Source organism: Lissotriton helveticus, chromosome 7 (genome assembly GCF_964261635.1).
Source record: "Lissotriton helveticus chromosome 7, aLisHel1.1, whole genome shotgun sequence".
Lineage (NCBI taxonomy): Eukaryota > Metazoa > Chordata > Amphibia > Caudata > Salamandridae > Lissotriton > Lissotriton helveticus.
Window position 1 is genome coordinate 297,767,563 of NC_136068.1, and position 18,707 is coordinate 297,786,269.

The window sequence follows — 18,707 nt, forward strand, 5'->3', positions numbered from 1 at the left end:
AACAGTGGCCCTTTAAGTCATTTTGTTTTCTCTGTCAGGGACACACCTTTATAAATTGTTCTGAAGAATTTTCTCACCACTGTAGTGGGCCGCTTTCTTCAGCAAGCGGGGTCCAGTTAGAACACCTTCCTGGAGTTCTGCTTGCGGGTCCCAAAGTATCCAACACACAATCCAAGGTTCTGGAATCTACAAGAGGGTCCTTGAAAGTGTGAAACTTTAATTCCACAGTCCACTTGAACAAAACCCTTACAAATCCACTGGTACTCCAGGCTTTAAATTCTTTTTGGGGCTGTCCAGGTGAGCTCTGTTAACCTGTAGCTTGCAGGGAGTTCAACTCTTGAGTCCTTTGGCAGCAAGGTAATCCACAGGGCTACAGTTTTACTTGGTGCAGTCTTCAGAGGTCAGGCCTTAGAGTTCCTTGCACAGCAAAATCTTTTCAGCAGGGCACTTCTTGCTTCAGTAAGTTTCAAGCAGCAGGTCTGGAGGGCTCTGCTCCTCTCAGATACGTATTCAAAATTCTCTAGGTCAAGCACCAGGTCACTGCTGACCAATGAGAGCAGGGCAACTCCTCATAGTTATGACCACATTCTGTAGAGTGTGGTATTAGTTTGTCCCAGAGTGCATCATTCTTCCAAATCCATAATGGCTGATTTTCCAGCAAGGAGGTAAGAACTGGCTAAACACACCCCCTGGGATGTCTTATATCCATGGACTCTCCCCCTAACATCTGCACATACTTTCCTTAAGCCTAGCCCTGACTCTGGGTCAAGATTGTCAGAGTGGAGCTGAAAACCAAGCCTCCCCTCTGCCTTTGAAGAGCATAGTTTACGATGCCACCTCCTGACCTGGCATTCCTATAGACCAGCACACTGCCCTCCCAGCAGCCTGGCTAATCCACTTACCTCTGACCAATCAGGGCTGGCCACTGAAAGGCTGAATTTGGACTTACAAACAAGAAAGTCTGATAACTTCTTGTATGTACACTTTAGGAGAAATTCAACAATATACTAATGTTGGATTTACTACTACCATTCTGAGAAGTCTTTGAATGGTCCGGCTAGTCCTCTACCATCAATATTTATTAATCAATAACTTCCTACCATGTTAACCTATGGCCCATGGGGTTTGCAATGGGGAAAATGACTTGGGCCATTTTCAAGCACCAGGGCTTATAAAACCATATTTAATAAGTATTTCCCTAATTTTTACAGGACCCCCACCCCCTGTGCAACTAGGGGAGACTTCAGGGGTTCTGAATCTGCAGAAAACATTCAGATTATCCTTACCCAATTCTTCTAACATCAAAGTCGAATTTGAGCAGCTCTTTAACACATTGTGGGGAGTGAAATGTAAAATGTCACTTTACCCAGGCATATAAAAACTCACTTTATAAGGGCGTACCTTATAGATAACTGACCCCCCACCCCTGGGATGCCTAGGGGGGGCCCTAATATGCAACAACATGGTAGGTTTTTCATTTTTAAGGGCCCCTACCCTCAAAGTCGAGTTTGGGCACAATTTAAGGTTTAAAAGCTGTACTGGCACCCAGTGCTGCTTTTAAACTGGCCTCTGGCGTCAGCACTGCAAACATGCTGGTGCAGAGAATCTGATGGCCTCTAAACTGCCATGCTGGATACTGGAGACTTCTAGGCAGTTTCAATCCCCTGCCCTATTACATACTAGGGGCTTATGGGGTAGGTCATGCTAATTAAGAGGAATACCCCACCATACCATAGTGTACCCTAGTGTATGTTGTATGTCTTAACTGCATTTTAATGTGTTCCTTTTAGCTTCGTACTGGCCCTGGGCCTGGTTAAACAGAGCCCAGGGTCAGTCAGTCAGTTACCACCATTTCCAGTCAGCAAAAAGTTGTGGGGTGCCCAGGGGACAGGATGAGTTTGCAACATAGCCCCCCCCTCCCCACAAACGAAAGGTGATGGGTTACTAACCTACACCCTGGTAGTCCTCATCAGCTATGTGGAAAAACCTGGAGATTCCATCTGCATTGGCATGGGCAACCCCAGGTCTGTGTTCCACTGTAAAGTCCATTCCCTGTAGGGAAATGAGCCACCTTAACAGCTTGGGATTCTCCCCTCTCATCTGCATGAGCCACCTGAGAGGCCTGTGGCCAGTTTGAACACGAAAGTGAGTCCCAAACAAATATGGTCTCAACTTTTTCAGTGAGCACACCACAGCAAAAGCCTCTCTCTAAATGACACTCCACCTCTGCTCTCTGGGACGACGCCTCCTGCTAATAAAGGCAACTGGCTGATCAAGGCCCCCTTCATTTAGCTGTGACAAAACTGCTCCAACCCCTTGCTCTGAAGAAACATCAGTCTGCACTACAAATTCTTTTGTGTAGTCAGGGGCCAGTAACACTGGTGCTGAACACATAGCAGCTTTCAAGAGTGTCAAAAGCCTTCTGACACTCTGGGGTCCAAATCACCTTTTTGGGCCTCTTTTTAGAGGTCAGTTCTGTTAGGTGCCCCACAATGGTCCCATAATTTTGAACAAACCTTCTATAGTACCCTATCAGTCCAAGCAATGCCCTGACCTGAGTCTGGGTAACAGGAGCTGTCCCATCCAAAATAGTTTGGATTTTAGCTTGGAGGGGCTGTACATGGCCCCCACCTACCAGGTGGCCCAGGTACACCACATAACTCTGCCCTATTTGGCACTTGCTTGCATTAATATTCAGGCCTGCCTGCTGCATGGCATGCAGCACTTCCCTTAGGTGGTTTAAGTGATCTACCAGGTAGAACTGGATACAGCTATATCACCCAGGTAAGCTGCACTGAACTGTTCCAACCCAGACAAGACCCTGTTCACCAACCTTTGGAAGGTGGCAGGTGCATTCTTTAATCCAAAGGGCATTACCTTGAACTGATAATGTCCCTCTGGTGTGGAGAATGCTGACCTCTCCTTTGCTCCATCAGTGAGGGTGATCTGCCAGTAACCTGAAGTCAAATCAAAAGTACTCAGGTACTTAGCAGCCCCTAACCTATCAATGAGCTCATCAGCTCTAGGTATAGGGTGAGCGTCCGTCTTTGTGACTGCATTCAAACCTCTGTAGTCCACATAGAACCTTAACTCCTTGGGTCCCACCTGAGGGTTAGGTTTAGGTACCAGAACGACTGGACTGGCCCATGGACTCTCAGACGGTTCAATTACCCCCAGCTCCAGCATCTTAGCAACCTCAGCTTTAATGCTGGCTCTGACATGGTCAGACGACCTGTACAGTTTATTTTTGACCGGTAGGCTGTCACCAGTGTCAATGTGGTGCACACACCACTCAGTGATGCCTGGGGTCAACGAGAACAGGCCAGCAAACTGCTCCAGCACCTGCTTACAGTCTCTGTGCTTGTGGTCTGTCAATTTGGGAGAGAGTACAACTCCCTCCACTGACCGATCTTGCACATTAGTGGAGAGGAGGTCGGACGCAGGCTCAGTTTCCTCCTCCACACCCTCATCAGTGACCAGTAACATGGTCATGTCTGCCTTGTCATGGTGGGCTTTCAATCTATTCACATGCAGGACCCTGTGAGGGTTCCTGGGGGTGCCAAGGTCAACCAAATAGTAAGCGTGGGCGTAAAATCCGTTTTGTTCGCGAATTTGCGGATTTTTAGCAATTTCACAGTCCGTGAATCGCGCGAATTTGCCCAAAAATCCGCAAATTCGCAAGCTGCGAATTATTTTGCTTGTTCGCGCTTGAAAATACAATATCGCGCTCGCGGCGTTGACTTCCCGTGATTCTGAGTCCACCGAGTTGTTTTTCTCCCGGTTTTCGTGTGCTGCACCATTTCGATCTTGCTGCGTGATCGCGCGAGAGTTTTTCGAACGCAATTACGTCATCGCGGCTCGCCATCTTGCACAGCAAGAGTTTGACAACGCAGTACGTCATAAGGGCCCGCGATCACGCATTGCGGGAGTAAACAATGCCGAACACGTAGATGCTGTGCCCCTAAGGAGGTAGGTCCTTATCAGTGATTGAGGCTGGACCTTATAATTATCATAAACAACAAAATGTCCCAACCACAATTATTTCAAATCAACTTCAAGGGATGGAAAAATATACATTCAATCCAAACCAGGCAAATTCTTTTATTGCCATTTACTTTATAATTTATCAACAATTTTTAAGGTTGTAATAACAGAAAACAAACACTGTACATTCCATATTTAGACACTTTTTGTACAAAAATCACAAAAAATTATGAATCAAATGAACCAACATCAAAACATGCTACAGAAGATACAAAAAATTATACCAAAAACACAAATACATATATAGACAACATTCAATGAATATTCTAATGTGCGTGGAACTTTGCCAAATAAATGACAGACAATACGAATCACTGGACTGCTAGGTCCTAGTTGTTATTACTAATCAGATTGTGTTCCATCAAACACAAATGCCGACGCGTTTCGAGACCAGGACCAATGTCCCTGGTCTCCCATCAGGGCTTTAACACAGCAAGAGTTTGACAACGCGAGTACGTCATGATGGCCCGCGATAACGCATTGCGGGAGTAAACAATGCCGAACACGTAGATGCGGCACGCAGCTGACTTCCGGCGGGAGATTTGAACGGCTCACTTTCCCGAAATTGCAAAAATTGCAATCCTGCACAAGAAATCCACCGCAGGAAGCACAAACCTTCTGAAAAATGATGATATTGATCAGAATAACTCCCCAGATTGACATTTGGCTGCACTTTTTGGTGCAAGGAGTCCATTTTTTTTGGGGGGGGGGTGGGAGGAAGGATGTGCCCCAGAGTCTCCAACTTCCTGATCCTGTCCAGCAGGCTCCTCCCAGTGCTTTGTCCATATCCTGGTCACTTTTGATTTGGATATGGAGCTGGAAGGATTACTTTTTGTGGCTGCTGCTGGATATTTGTATTTGAGGACTTTTTGGACTTTGGAGTTTCGATCACTTTTGGACTTGAGATTTTACAAGTAAGTTGGTGTTGTTTGTTTGGGGCATTGCAGTTGAGGCAACTACAGTTTCAAAACTTTTTTCACAACTTAAAAAAAATATATATTGTGGGTAGCCACAGTATCCAGTAGGCCCAGGGTTAGTCATGGGTGCATGATACAACTGTTTCTGTGATTTTTTTTAACTTAATTCTCATTTATGTCATGGAATTTTAGCTCACTGTTATATGTTGTTTTTTTATTTTTTTTTATTTTGGGGTGCCTGTAAAGCCTCACTAGCCAGTAGGCCCAGGTGAAGTGAGTTGTGCATGGACCTAGTCTTTCTGTGGGGTGTCTTGAATGTAAACATCATTGATGGCATGGATGGCATTGGATTGTGGTGATTTTTGTGTGTTTTCGATTTTTTGGGGTGTTGTTGAGGCCTGGCCATGTGGGTGGGGGCCATTTTGAGGCCTGGTCCAGGCAGGGCCTGGCCATGCGGTGGGGGTCAAGGGGCCATTTTGAAGCCAGGCAGTGTGCTCAGGCCTGCACCCCGTTTGCCTTTCTTTCAACCATTATGCCCAGGGGTACTCAGTGGTGCAAGGACCTAGTCTTTCTGTGGGGTGTCTTGAATTTAAACATCATTGAGGGCATGGATGGCATTGGATTGTGGTGATTTTTGTGTGTTTTTCGACTTTTTGGGTGCTTTTGAGGCCTGGCCATGTGGGTGGGGGCCATTTTGAGGGCTGGTCCAGGCAGGGTCTGGCCATGTGGCTGGGGGTCAAGGGCCCATTTTGAAGCCAGGCAGTGTAATCAGGCCTGCTCCCATTTTGCCTTGCTTTCATCCATTATGCCCAGGGGTACTCAGTGGTGCATGGACCAAGTCTTTCTGTGGGGTGTCTTGAATGTAAACATCATTGAGGGCATGGATGGCATTGGATTGTGGTGATTTTTGTGTGTTTTTCGACTTTTTGGGTGCTGTTGAGGCCTGGCCATATGGGTGGGGGCCATTTTGAGGGCTGGTCCAGGCAGGGCCTGGCCATGTGGCTGGGGGTCAAGGGCCCATTTTGAAGCAAGGCAGTGTGCTCAGGCCTGCACCCATTTTGCCTTGCTTTCATCCATTATGCCCAGGGGTACTGAGTGGTGCATGGACCAAGTCTTTCTGTCGGGTGTCTTGAATGTAAACATCATTGAGGGCATGGATGGCATTGGATTGTGGTGATTTTTGTGTGTTTTTCGACTTTTTGGGGTGTTGTTAGGGCCTGGCCATGTGAGTGGGGGCCATTTTGAGGCCTGGTCCAGGCAGGGCCTGGCCATGTGGTGGGGGTCAAGGGGCCATTTTGAAGCCAGGCAGTGTGCTCAGGCCTGCACCCAGTTTGCCTTGCTTTCATCCATTATGCCAAGGGGTACTCAGTGGTGCATGGACCAAGTCTTTCTGTGGGGTGTCTTGAATGTAAACATCATTGAGGGCATTGATGGCATTGAATTGTGGTAGTTTTATGTATGTTTTTCGACTTTTTGTGTGCTGTTGAGGCCTGGCCATGTGGGTGGGGGCCATTTTGAGGCCTGGTCCAGGCAGGGCCTGGCCATGTGGTGGGGGTCAAGGGGCCATTTTGAAGCCAGGCAGTGTGCTCAGGCCTGCACCCAGTTTGCCTTGCTTTCAACCATTATGCCCAGGGGTACTCAGTGGTGCATGGACCTAGTCTTTCTGTGGGGTGTCTTGAAATTAAACCTCATTGAGGGCATGGATGGCATTGTATTGTGGTGATTTTTGTGTGTTTTTCGACTTTTTGGGGTGTTATTGGGGCCTGGCCATGTGGGTGGGGGCCATTTTGAGGCCTGGTACAGGCAGGGCCTGGCCATGTGGTGGGGGCCAAGGGGCCATTTTGAAGCCAGGCAGTGTGCTCAGGCCTGCACCCAGTTTGCCTTGCTTTCAACCATTATGCCCCGGGGTACTCAGTGGTGCATGGACCTAGTCTTTCTGTCGGGTGTCTTGAATGTAAACATCATTGAGGGCATGGATGGCTTTGGATTGTGGTGATTTTTGTGTGTTTCTCGACTTTTTGGGGTGTTTAACTGATGTTCCTCTGGCTTCCATTGCTTTTAGGTGCACAAGAGAGCCACCAGTGCCAGGAAGAAGTCCTGCAGCGGTGTGTGCAGCACAAAGTCACGTGACATCACGTGTGGCCACAGACAAGACAACTCTGCAACTCGTGCAACTGCGGCCTGCTGTTCTGACATCTGAAGAAGATGGGCCCAAAGAAAGGTGGCCGTAGCGCCTCACCGAAAAAAGTTGCCAGTCCCACTGCCAGTAAGAAGGAGCAGAAGAAGCAAGTGGCACCACCTACCAAGGAGACTGGTGTGTCCACCGACACCTTTTTTTGGGGAAAAAAAACTAAGCCTGCAGCAGCAGCGGTGTCCGCCGGGGACCAAGCTGGAAGCAGCACCTACGCTACATTGGGCTCAGTGCCACCACGCCAAGTTGGGTCCAAGACCATGAGTGCTGCTGAGGCAGCCACTTTACTTTCTCAATCACCATCGACCAGTGATGTTGGCTCATCACAAGAAAGTACCATCCAATCAACGCCGGGTGTAACTCAGCTGACGAGTGTTCAACAACCACAGCCGCTACGACAACCACAGGTGCAACTAGTACAAGCGCAAGTACATGGGCAAGGAAAGGCGCAAGTAGAGGCGCAAGGAGAGGCACAAGTATAGGTACAAGGAGAGGCGCAAGTAGAGCAACAAGGAGAGGCGCATGGACAGGTGCATGGAGAGGTGCAACTAGAGGTTCATGGAGCGGCACAACTGCCTACAACTCTTGTTCCTCCAGAAGTAGGGGCACATCAGGAAATTGATATTCAAGCGGGGTATCATCATCCGAGGAAGCCACTCCTCCTGATGATGAACTATTGTCTTCCAGATCCCCGGCAAGAAAAAGGTCAAGGAGGGATACTACTATAAGTTCTTCTTCAAGCCCCCTTCATTCTGATGACCTTGATCGTGATTGGAACCCAGCAATGCAGTCTGATGGTGAGTCACGCCATGAGCCGACAAAGGTAGCTAAGCCTAAAAGGAAGGCTCCCACAAGGCTTCGAGTTATGGGTGATGACGACAAACAAGAACTGGTGTCTCCTGCTGCTGATGGACAGTCTGACAATGACCCAGTCAGAACAGTCGTCACTCCAGCCCCAGCGGGCATGCAGCAGACAGACATTTTCACCCTATCCCGAATGGCTGCTGAGCGGGATGTGGGCGGCGTGGCACTGGTACCACCACCAACGCAGTTAACTACAACACCAACACAACCTACAGCTTCCATATTTTTTAGTCAGAAGGGCCGGCAGAGAACTCCATCCAGTTAGACCTCAAGTAGTGGTGCTGTAAGTGAACAACAGGAACGAATTCAGACACGCCCATCCTCCACTTCACCTGGCATTGAAAGTCAAAGTAGCACCTCCACCACCAGCAGACATTTCCAGTCCCCAGTTTGGGACTTCTTTACTGTTAGCCAAAGTGCGGAAAACATGGTTGTGTGTTCGATTTGTAAAACATTAGTTAGTCGGGGTAAGCTTGGTACCAACTATGGTTCCGGAGGCCAGAGAGGACATCTAAAAAAACACCACATTATCCAGTGGGAGGTGCACCTAAGTAAGATCGAGGAAACCAAAACGAAAACAAATCCAAATGTATCCATTGATATTGCATCTGATGATGAAGAGAGGCTGATCGTGCAGAGGGAAAGTGAAGAAGCGACAGATATTTTTCCTGGTACACCCAGTACCCCTGGCAGCAGCACTGCAGTGGTATCGCCCACACCCTCTACCCCTGCAACATGTATGCGGTACACTAAGAGTCTGGGAGAGACACCAATGCAAAAAACTACATCACTGGACCTAACTGGTTTGAAGAAGTCATCATCATCATCACGTAAAATGGTCCAGCCCACCATTAGCGGAATGTTGTGGTCGGAGGCGCCATTTGAACGCAACCACCCAACGGTACGTCTGTATAACGCAAAGCTGGCTAAAATGCTAGCGCTAGACCTTCTTCCTTTTTCTTTTGTGGAAGGGGTGGGTTTTCTAGAATTTGAGGCAACAGTCTGCCCTAAATGGAAGGTTCCTAGCCGGTTCTATTTTGCCAGAGTTGCGGTTCCAGCACTACATGAAGATGTGCTGGAGGTGATTGGGGCAGCTTTGCAGAAGAGTGCTGTTCACACTATACACCTGACAACAGACATGTGGACCAGTTGCCAAGCCCTTGATTACATGTGCATCACTGCACACTGGGTCTCTTTTGCAGGGGTCAGAGCAAAGATAACTGCAGGTGTTGACCAGGACACAATTTTTCAAGCTACTCGGAAACATGCAACAGTAGCAATGTTTGCCATGGCAAAATCTCATACTGCATTAAACATTTTGGATGAGTTTAACACAAAGGTCTTTCAATGGCTGTCTCCAAGAAAGCGCATGATTGGTTATGTTTCCAGGGATAATGGCAATAATGTAGTTAAGGCCATGCAAGAGGGTGGCTATTTCAGAGTGCCTTGTTTGGTGCACTGTATAAACCTGGTTGTGCAAGATTTCATGAAAAAAGAAAATAGAGTCAGCAAGTTACTGACCACCTGCCGAAGAATCTGCACATATTTCAGCCATTCCTTTAAGGCCCGGAAGGAGCTGAGGCGCATGCAACATGAACGTAGACTGCCAGTCAAAGGACTCATCCAGGAGGTGGTAACACATTGGAACTCAACCTTCTACATGCTTGAGCGTCTGTCTGAGCAGTGGGTGGTAATCAATCAGTATGTCTTTGGACTGGGTTCTACTATGAAAGACATGTGGCTAGAGTTGGAGGAATGGAAGCTAGTTAAAAGCCTGACAGACATGCTTCCTCCTTTTGAGGTCTTCACGTGTGAAGTCAGCAGGGAGGACATTACTTTGGGCAAAGCTATCCCATTGTTGCGCATGCTAGAGCACCAACTGAAGGCGGTGTCTTCAACGTTCAAAGATGATACTAACAAGCAAGACGCATATCAGTTGGGGGAGATCTTATTAAGCCGCCTAGTTGGCAATCAAAGGCTTAAAAACATACATACAGAACAACATTACATTTGTGCCACTATTCTGGATCCACAGTACAAAAAGGCAGTGGCCAGGAAAGCATTCATTCCTTTTGATGAAGCAGATGTTACAAAGTACAAACATTGGCTAGCTGTGTCAGCCACTCGGTTCGAAAAAGAGTGGCAGAAAATTGAAGGGAGTGGCAGTAGTAGTAGTGAATCAGCAGGTCATCCGGCGTCAAGGTCCACTTCTGAATCTGTGGCCGAAGTGAGTCACTTTCCCTCTCAGCCGTTAACGACACCAGCAACCGTATCATCATCCTCACCTGCACCAGGCCCAGCCATAATATTGTCGAAAGCGGATTGGCTAACTCAGCAAGGGTTTGCTCGTTCCAGAGATGCAAAGGCCACAGAACAAAGTAGGCAAAGTGGAGGAACCCTGGAGAACCTTGAGTCGATGGTGCAGGCCTATCTGGATGACCCAACAGAGGTCTTTGTTAATCAGAACCCATTGGTGTATTGGTATGAGAAAATGCATTTATGGCGACTGATCACCAACCTGGCTATAAATTACTTGTCTTGCCCACTCGCAAGCGTGTCTTCTGACCGTGTTTTCAGTGCTGCTGGTGGCATTGTAACCTCAAAAAGGAGCCGCCTCTCGGCCAAAAATGTGGAGAGGTTAACAATGATGAAGATGAATCAGCACTTCATACCACCAGATCACAAAATACGTGAATGCACGGCGGAAGAAGAGGACACCGACTTAGATGACGGAAGTTCTTCTCTGTTACCTGACCTACTCCCGTCTCAATTCTCAGAGTTTGAGGACGAGCTCTACTTCCCTGACACGAGCCCTGAAAATGACTTACTTTCTTTTTCGTCCTTATTCACTTTTATTCCTGTGTGTCTTTCTTTGTTTTGCAACTTTTACCACGACAAAACTTTAATCACCTAATCACAACAACACGCCCATCAGCAGAACTGTCTTCCCTTATTTCCTTATTGATTATAAGGTGCCGCAGTCTGCATTCCTCAGGTTCACAAGTTCACAAGAACTCAGTCATGCTCCTCTATCCTCCTCCTCCAGACTCCCCCTATCCATTTCCCTCAAAGCAGATGGCTGGATTCCGCACAATGAAGAAAGAACTTTGTCTTCGTAGACGAGTCCCCTCAAGTGGGAATGAAATTACTGAGTCCACATTAATGATGGCCGACACAGTTACTTCTGAAATTGACAGGAGAGGCTGCCCTGTGGGACTTCACTTCCAGAAGAAGATGCCGAAAAAAGTGGAACAGGTAATGAATGAATAATGAAAAGATGGCATGCAGTGGAAAGCAATGGCTGTCTGGCTCTGATGGAAGAAATTGCTGTTTGTTTGTTGTGCATGAAATGAATCTCTTCTGTTTTTATTTAATCTTTTACACACTTAAATAAACTCAAGTCTACTATGCTTTTTTTTACCTTGTTTAATTCAAATTGTACTTCAACTGCAGGGCCCACTACATTGCATTTTCCAATATGTTAAATATCCTTGGACTCACTGTTTGCCAATATACCATGATGATTGATGATGAGTGTTGATGATCAAAGTTAACTAATATATTTTTTTTCTTTACAGTCACTCGCTGGGATGGATGGCTCATCATTGTTGGTTTACAGAAGAAGTATGTCCAATTCGTGAGTGGCAAACAGGTAAACCAGTCAACAACAACTACTACAGCAGAACTACATGTTTGTCTATTCGTATTGGAGTGGTCGAGCCAGTGTAGTGTTGTTATGCCAGGCAGAGTCCAGAGAGCAGTTCATTTAAAATTGGGGCTATGTTGCAGTTGCTGCATACAATTAGATATGCTGCAAGGGTGATAAAAACAGAAAAAAATCACAGCCTCCTAGAGGTGGAAGGGCAGGCCTCTGGGAGGTAGCATTATAGCATATTTTTGGGGGTCTGTTTGGGGGTCTTCTAGATTTTTGTGATTGGTTGAGGGGTCTGGGAGCACTCGTGGGAAGGTCTAATTTTGATTGCAAGTGGTTTGAAGAACATTCGTGGTGGGAAAGGGGAGTTAAGGCCTAGCTGCAGAGTGTGCTTGGATTGATTTTGAAAGTAGGTCTGAAATGTTCTACGTGTCACATTTTCCATTTTTGCTTTTTGCCTGTTTGGGGGTGTTCTACTTTTTTGCGGGTGGGTTCAGGGGTCTGGGGGCAATGCTGGGAAGGTCTAATATCGGAATCAAGTGGTTTGGACAAAATCCATGTTGATTTTTTTTTCAATTTTCGCTCACTTTGGTGTTTTTGGGGGGCTGTTTGGAGGGGTTCCTGGTGTTTGGGGGGTTGGGGGGTCTTGGAGCACTGCTGGGCATGCCTAATTTTGGTTGCAAGTGGTTTGAAGAAAATCCATGGTGGGAAAGGGGAGTCAGGGCCTGGCTGCAGCGCGCGCTTGGATTGATTTTGGAAGTAGGCCTGAAATGTTCTAAGTGTCACATTTTCCATTTTTGCTTTTTGCCTGTTTGGGGGTGCTCTACTTTTTTTGCGGATGGGTTCAGGGGTCTGGGGGCAATTTTGGGAAGGTCTAATATCGGAATCAAGTGGTTTGGACAAAATCCATGGTGAAATCTTTTTTCAATTTTCGCTCACTTTGGTGTTTTCGGGGGGCTGTTTGGGGGGTTTCCTGGTGTTTGGGGGAGTTTGGGGGGTCTTGGAGCACTGCTGGGCATGTCTAATTTTGGTTGCATTTGTTTTGAAGAAAATCCATGATGGGAAAGGGGAGTTAGGGCCTAGCTGCAGAGCGCGCTTGGATTGATTTTGGAAGTAGGCCTGAAATGTTCTGTGTCACATTTTCCATTTTTGCTTTTTGCCTATTTGCGGGAGTTCTACTTTGTTGCGGGTGGGTTCAGGGGTCTGTGGGCAATGCTGGGAAGGTCTAATATCGGAATCAAGTGGTTTGGACAAAATCCATGGTGAAATCTTTTTTCAATTTTCGCTCACTGTGGTGTTTTCGGGGGGCTGTTTGGGGGGGTTCCTGGATTTGGGGGGGTTGGGGGGTCTTGGAGCACTGCTGGGCATGCCTAATTTTGGTTGCAAGTGGTTTGAAGAAAATCCATGGTGGGAAAGGGGAGTTAGGGCCTAGCTGCAGAGCGCGCTTGGATTGATTTTGGAAGTAGGCCTGAAATGTTCTAAGTGTCACATTTTCAATTTTTGCTTTTTGCCTGTTTGGGGGTGTTCTACTTTTTTGCGGGTGGGTTCAGGGGTCTGGGGGCAATGCTGGGAAGGTCTAATATCGGAATCAAGTGGTTTGGACAAAATCCATGGTGAAATCTTTTTTCAATTTTCGCTCACTTTGGTGTTTTCGGGGGGCTGTTTGGGGGGGTTCATGGTGTTTGGGGGGGGTTGGGGGTCTTGGAGCACTGCTGGGCATGCCTAATTGTGGTTGCATTTGTTTTGAAGAAAATCCATGGTGGGAAAGGGGAGTTAGGGCCTAGCTGCAGAGCGCACTTGGATTGATTTTGGAAGTAGGCCTGAAATTTTCTGTCACATTTTCCATTTTTGCTTTTTGCCTGTTTGGGGGTGTTCTACTTTTTTGCGGGTGGGTTTAGGGGTCTGGGGGCAGTGCTGGGAAGGTCTAATATCAGAATCAATTGTTTTGGACAAAATCCATGTTTAAATTTTGTTTCAATTTTTGCTCACTTTGGTGTTTTCGGGCGGCTGTTTGTGGGGGTTCCTGGTGTTTGGGGGGTTTGGGGGGTCTTGGAGCACTGCTGGGCATGCCTAATTTTGGTTGCAAGTGGTTTGAAGAAAATCCATGGTGGGAAAGGGGAGTTAGGGCCTAGCTGCAGAGCGCGCTTTGATTGATTTTGGAAGTAGGCATGAAATGTTCTAAGTGTCACATTTTCCATTTTTGCTTTTTGCCTGTTTGGGCGTGTTCTACTTTTTTGCGGGTGGGTTCAATGGTCTGGGGGCAATGCTGGAAAGGTATAATATCGGAATCAAGTGGTTTGGACAAAATCCATGGTGAAATCTTTTTTCAATTTTCGCTCACTTTGGTGTTTTCGGGGGGCTGTTTGGGGGGGTTCATGGTGTTTGGGGGGGGTTGGGGGTCTTGGAGCACTGCTGGGCATGCCTAATTGTGGTTGCATTTGTTTTGATGAAAATCCATGGTGGGAAAGGGGAGTTAGGGCCTAGCTGCAGAGCGCACTTGGATTGATTTTGGAAGTAGGCCTGAAATTTTCGGTCACATTTTCCATTTTGGCTTTTTGCCTGTTTGGGGGTGTTCTACTTTTTTGCGGGTGGGTTTAGGGGTCTGGGGGCAGTGCTGGGAAGGTCTAATATCAGAATCAATTGTTTTGGACAAAATCCATGTTTAAATTTTGTTTCAATTTTTGCTCACTTTGGTGTTTTCGGGCGGCTGTTTGTGGGGGTTCCTGGTGTTTGGGGGGGTTGGGGGGTCTTGGAGCACTGCTGGGCATGCCTAATTTTGGTTGCAAGTGGTTTGAAGAAAATCCATGGTGGGAAAGGGGAGTTAGGGCCTAGCTGCAGAGCGCGCTTTGATTGATTTTGGAAGTAGGCATGAAATGTTCTAAGTGTCACATTTTCCATTTTTGCTTTTTGCCTGTTTGGGCGTGTTCTACTTTTTTGCGGGTGGGTTCAATGGTCTGGGGGCAATGCTGGAAAGGTATAATATCGGAATCAAGTGGTTTGGACAAAATCCATGGTGAAATCTTTTTTAAATTTTCGCTCACTTTGGTGTTTTCGGGGGGCTGTTTGGGGGGGTTCCTGGTGTTTGGGGGGGGGTTGGGGGGTCTTGGAGCACTGCTGGGCATGCCTAATTTTGGTTGCATTTGTTTTGAAGAAAATCCATGGTGGGAAAGGGGAGTTAGGGCCTAGCTGCAGAGCGCACTTGGATTGATTTTGGAAGTAGGCCTGAAATGTTCTGTCACATTTTCCATTTTTGCTTTTTGCCTGTTTGCGGGTGTTCTACTTTTTTGCGGGTGGGTTTAGGGGTCTGGGGGCAGTGCTGGGAAGGTCTAATATCGGAATCAAGTGGTTTGGACAAAATCCATGTTTAAATTTTGTTTCAATTTTTGCTCACTTTGGTGTTTTCGGGCGGCTGTTTATGGGGGTTCCTGGTGTTTGGGGGGGTTGGGGGGTCTTGGAGCACTGCTGTGCATGCCTAATTTTGGTTGCAAGTGGTTTGAAGAAAATCCATGGTGGGAAAGGGGAGTTAGGGCCTAGCTGCAGAGCGCGCTTGGATTGATTTTGGAAGTAGGCCTGAAATGTTCTAAGTGTCACATTTTCAATTTTTGCTTTTTGCCTGTTTGGGGGTGCTCTACTTTTTTTGCGGATGGGTTCAGGGGTCTGGGGGCAATTTTGGGAAGGTCTAATATCGGAATCAAGTGGTTTGGACAAAATCCATGGTGAAATCTTTTTTCAATTTTCGCTCACTTTGGTGTTTTCGGGGGGCTGTTTGGGGGGTTTCCTGGTGTTTGGGGGAGTTTGGGGGGTCTTGGAGCACTGCTGGGCATGTCTAATTTTGGTTGCATTTGTTTTGAAGAAAATCCATGATGGGAAAGGGGAGTTAGGGCCTAGCTGCAGAGCGCGCTTGGATTGATTTTGGAAGTAGGCCTGAAATGTTCTGTGTCACATTTTCCATTTTTGCTTTTTGCCTATTTGCGGGAGTTCTACTTTGTTGCGGGTGGGTTCAGGGGTCTGTGGGCAATGCTGGGAAGGTCTAATATCGGAATCAAGTGGTTTGGACAAAATCCATGGTGAAATCTTTTTTCAATTTTCGCTCACTGTGGTGTTTTCGGGGGGCTGTTTGGGGGGGTTCCTGGATTTGGGGGGGTTGGGGGGTCTTGGAGCACTGCTGGGCATGCCTAATTTTGGTTGCAAGTGGTTTGAAGAAAATCCATGGTGGGAAAGGGGAGTTGGGGCCTAGCTGCAGAGCGCGCTTGGATTGATTTTGGAAGTAGGCCTGAAATGTTCTAAGTGTCACATTTTCAATTTTTGCTTTTTGCCTGTTTGGGGGTGTTCTACTTTTTTGCGGGTGGGTTCAGGGGTCTGGGGGCAATGCTGGGAAGGTCTAATATCGGAATCAAGTGGTTTGGACAAAATCCATGGTGAAATCTTTTTTCAATTTTCGCTCACTTTGGTGTTTTCGGGGGGCTGTTTGGGGGGGTTCATGGTGTTTGGGGGGGGGGGTTGGGGGTCTTGGAGCACTGCTGGGCATGCCTAATTGTGGTTGCATTTGTTTTGAAGAAAATCCATGGTGGGAAAGGGGAGTTAGGGCCTAGCTGCAGAGCGCACTTGGATTGATTTTGGAAGTAGGCCTGAAATTTTCTGTCACATTTTCCATTTTTGCTTTTTGCCTGTTTGGGGGTGTTCTACTTTTTTGCGGGTGGGTTTAGGGGTCTGGGGGCAGTGCTGGGAAGGTCTAATATCAGAATCAATTGTTTTGGACAAAATCCATGTTTAAATTTTGTTTCAATTTTTGCTCACTTTAGTGTTTTCGGGCGGCTGTTTGTGGGGGTTCCTGGTGTTTGGGGGGGTTGGGGGGTCTTGGAGCACTGCTGGGCATGCCTAATTTTGGTTGCAAGTGGTTTGAAGAAAATCCATGGTGGGAAAGGGGAGTTAGGGCCTAGCTGCAGAGCGCGCTTTGATTGATTTTGGAAGTAGGCATGAAATGTTCTAAGTGTCACATTTTCCATTTTTGCTTTTTGCCTGTTTGGGCGTGTTCTACTTTTTTGCGGGTGGGTTCAATGGTCTGGGGGCAATGCTGGAAAGGTATAATATCGGAATCAAGTGGTTTGGACAAAATCCATGGTGAAATCTTTTTTCAATTTTCGCTCACTTTGGTGTTTTCGGGGGGCTGTTTGGGGGGGTTCATGGTGTTTGGGGGGGGTTGGGGGTCTTGGAGCACTGCTGGGCATGCCTAATTGTGGTTGCATTTGTTTTGAAGAAAATCCATGGTGGGAAAGGGGAGTTAGGGCCTAGCTGCAGAGCGCACTTGGATTGATTTTGGAAGTAGGCCTGAAATTTTCTGTCACATTTTCCATTTTTGCTTTTTGCCTGTTTGGGGGTGTTCTACTTTTTTGCGGGTGGGTTTAGGGGTCTGGGGGCAGTGCTGGGAAGGTCTAATATCAGAATCAATTGTTTTGGACAAAATCCATGTTTAAATTTTGTTTCAATTTTTGCTCACTTTGGTGTTTTCGGGCGGCTGTTTGTGGGGGTTCCTGGTGTTTGGGGGGGTTGGGGGGTCTTGGAGCACTGCTGGGCATGCCTAATTTTGGTTGCAAGTGGTTTGAAGAAAATCCATGGTGGGAAAGGGGAGTTAGGGCCTAGCTGCAGAGCGCGCTTTGATTGATTTTGGAAGTAGGCATGAAATGTTCTAAGTGTCACATTTTCCATTTTTGCTTTTTGCCTGTTTGGGCGTGTTCTACTTTTTTGCGGGTGGGTTCAATGGTCTGGGGGCAATGCTGGAAAGGTATAATATCGGAATCAAGTGGTTTGGACAAAATCCATGGTGAAATCTTTTTAAATTTTCGCTCACTTTGGTGTTTTCGGGGGGCTGTTTGGGGGGGTTCCTGGTGTTTGGGGGGGGGGTTGGGGGGTCTTGGAGCACTGCTGGGCATGCCTAATTTTGGTTGCATTTGTTTTGAAGAAAATCCATGGTGGGAAAGGGGAGTTAGGGCCTAGCTGCAGAGCGCACTTGGATTGATTTTGGAAGTAGGCCTGAAATGTTCTGTCACATTTTCCATTTTTGCTTTTTGCCTGTTTGCGGGTGTTCTACTTTTTTGCGGGTGGGTTTAGGGGTCTGGGGGCAGTGCTGGGAAGGTCTAATATCGGAATCAAGTGGTTTGGACAAAATCCATGTTTAAATTTTGTTTCAATTTTTGCTCACTTTGGTGTTTTCGGGCGGCTGTTTATGGGGGTTCCTGGTGTTTGGGGGGGTTGGGGGGTCTTGGAGCACTGCTGTGCATGCCTAATTTTGGTTGCAAGTGGTTTGGAGAAAATCCATGGTGGGAAAGGGGAGTTAGGGCCTAGCTGCAGAGCGCGCTTGGATTGATTTTGGATGTAGGCCTGAAATGTTCTAAGTGTCACATTTTCCATTTTTGCTTTTGGCCTGTTTGGGGGTGTTCTACTTTTTTGCGGGTGGGTTCAACGGTCTGGGGGCAATGCTGGGAAGGTATAATATCGGAATCAAGTGGTTTGGACAAAATCCATGGTGATTTTCAATTTTCGCTCACTTTGGTGTTTTCGGGGGGCTGTTTGGGGGGTTCCTGGTGTTTGGGGGGGGTCTTGGAGCACTGCTGGGTATACCTAATTTTGGTTGCAAGTGGTTTGAAGAAAATCCATGGTGGGAAAGGGGAGTTAGGGCCTAGCTGCAGAGCGCGCTTGGATTGATTTTGGAAGTAGGCCTGAAATGTTCTAAGTGTCACATTTTCCATTTTTGCTTTTTGCCTGTTTGGGGGTGTTCTACTTTTTTGCAGGTGGGTTCAGGGGTCTGGGGGCAAAGCTGGGAAGGTCTAATATCGGAATCAAGTGGTTTGGACAAAATCCATGTTGAAAAAGGGGGGTTAGGGCCTAGGGTTAGGGTTAGGGTTAGGGTTAGGGTTCTAAAATCTCAGTTTACACTTTACACCTAGCTTGAGGGGAAATGTACGCAAATTTCGCCCACACTAATTTATCCTTGAAAAGGATACTCAGAGTACGCACTTTCGAAATGATGCTTGTATGTTTT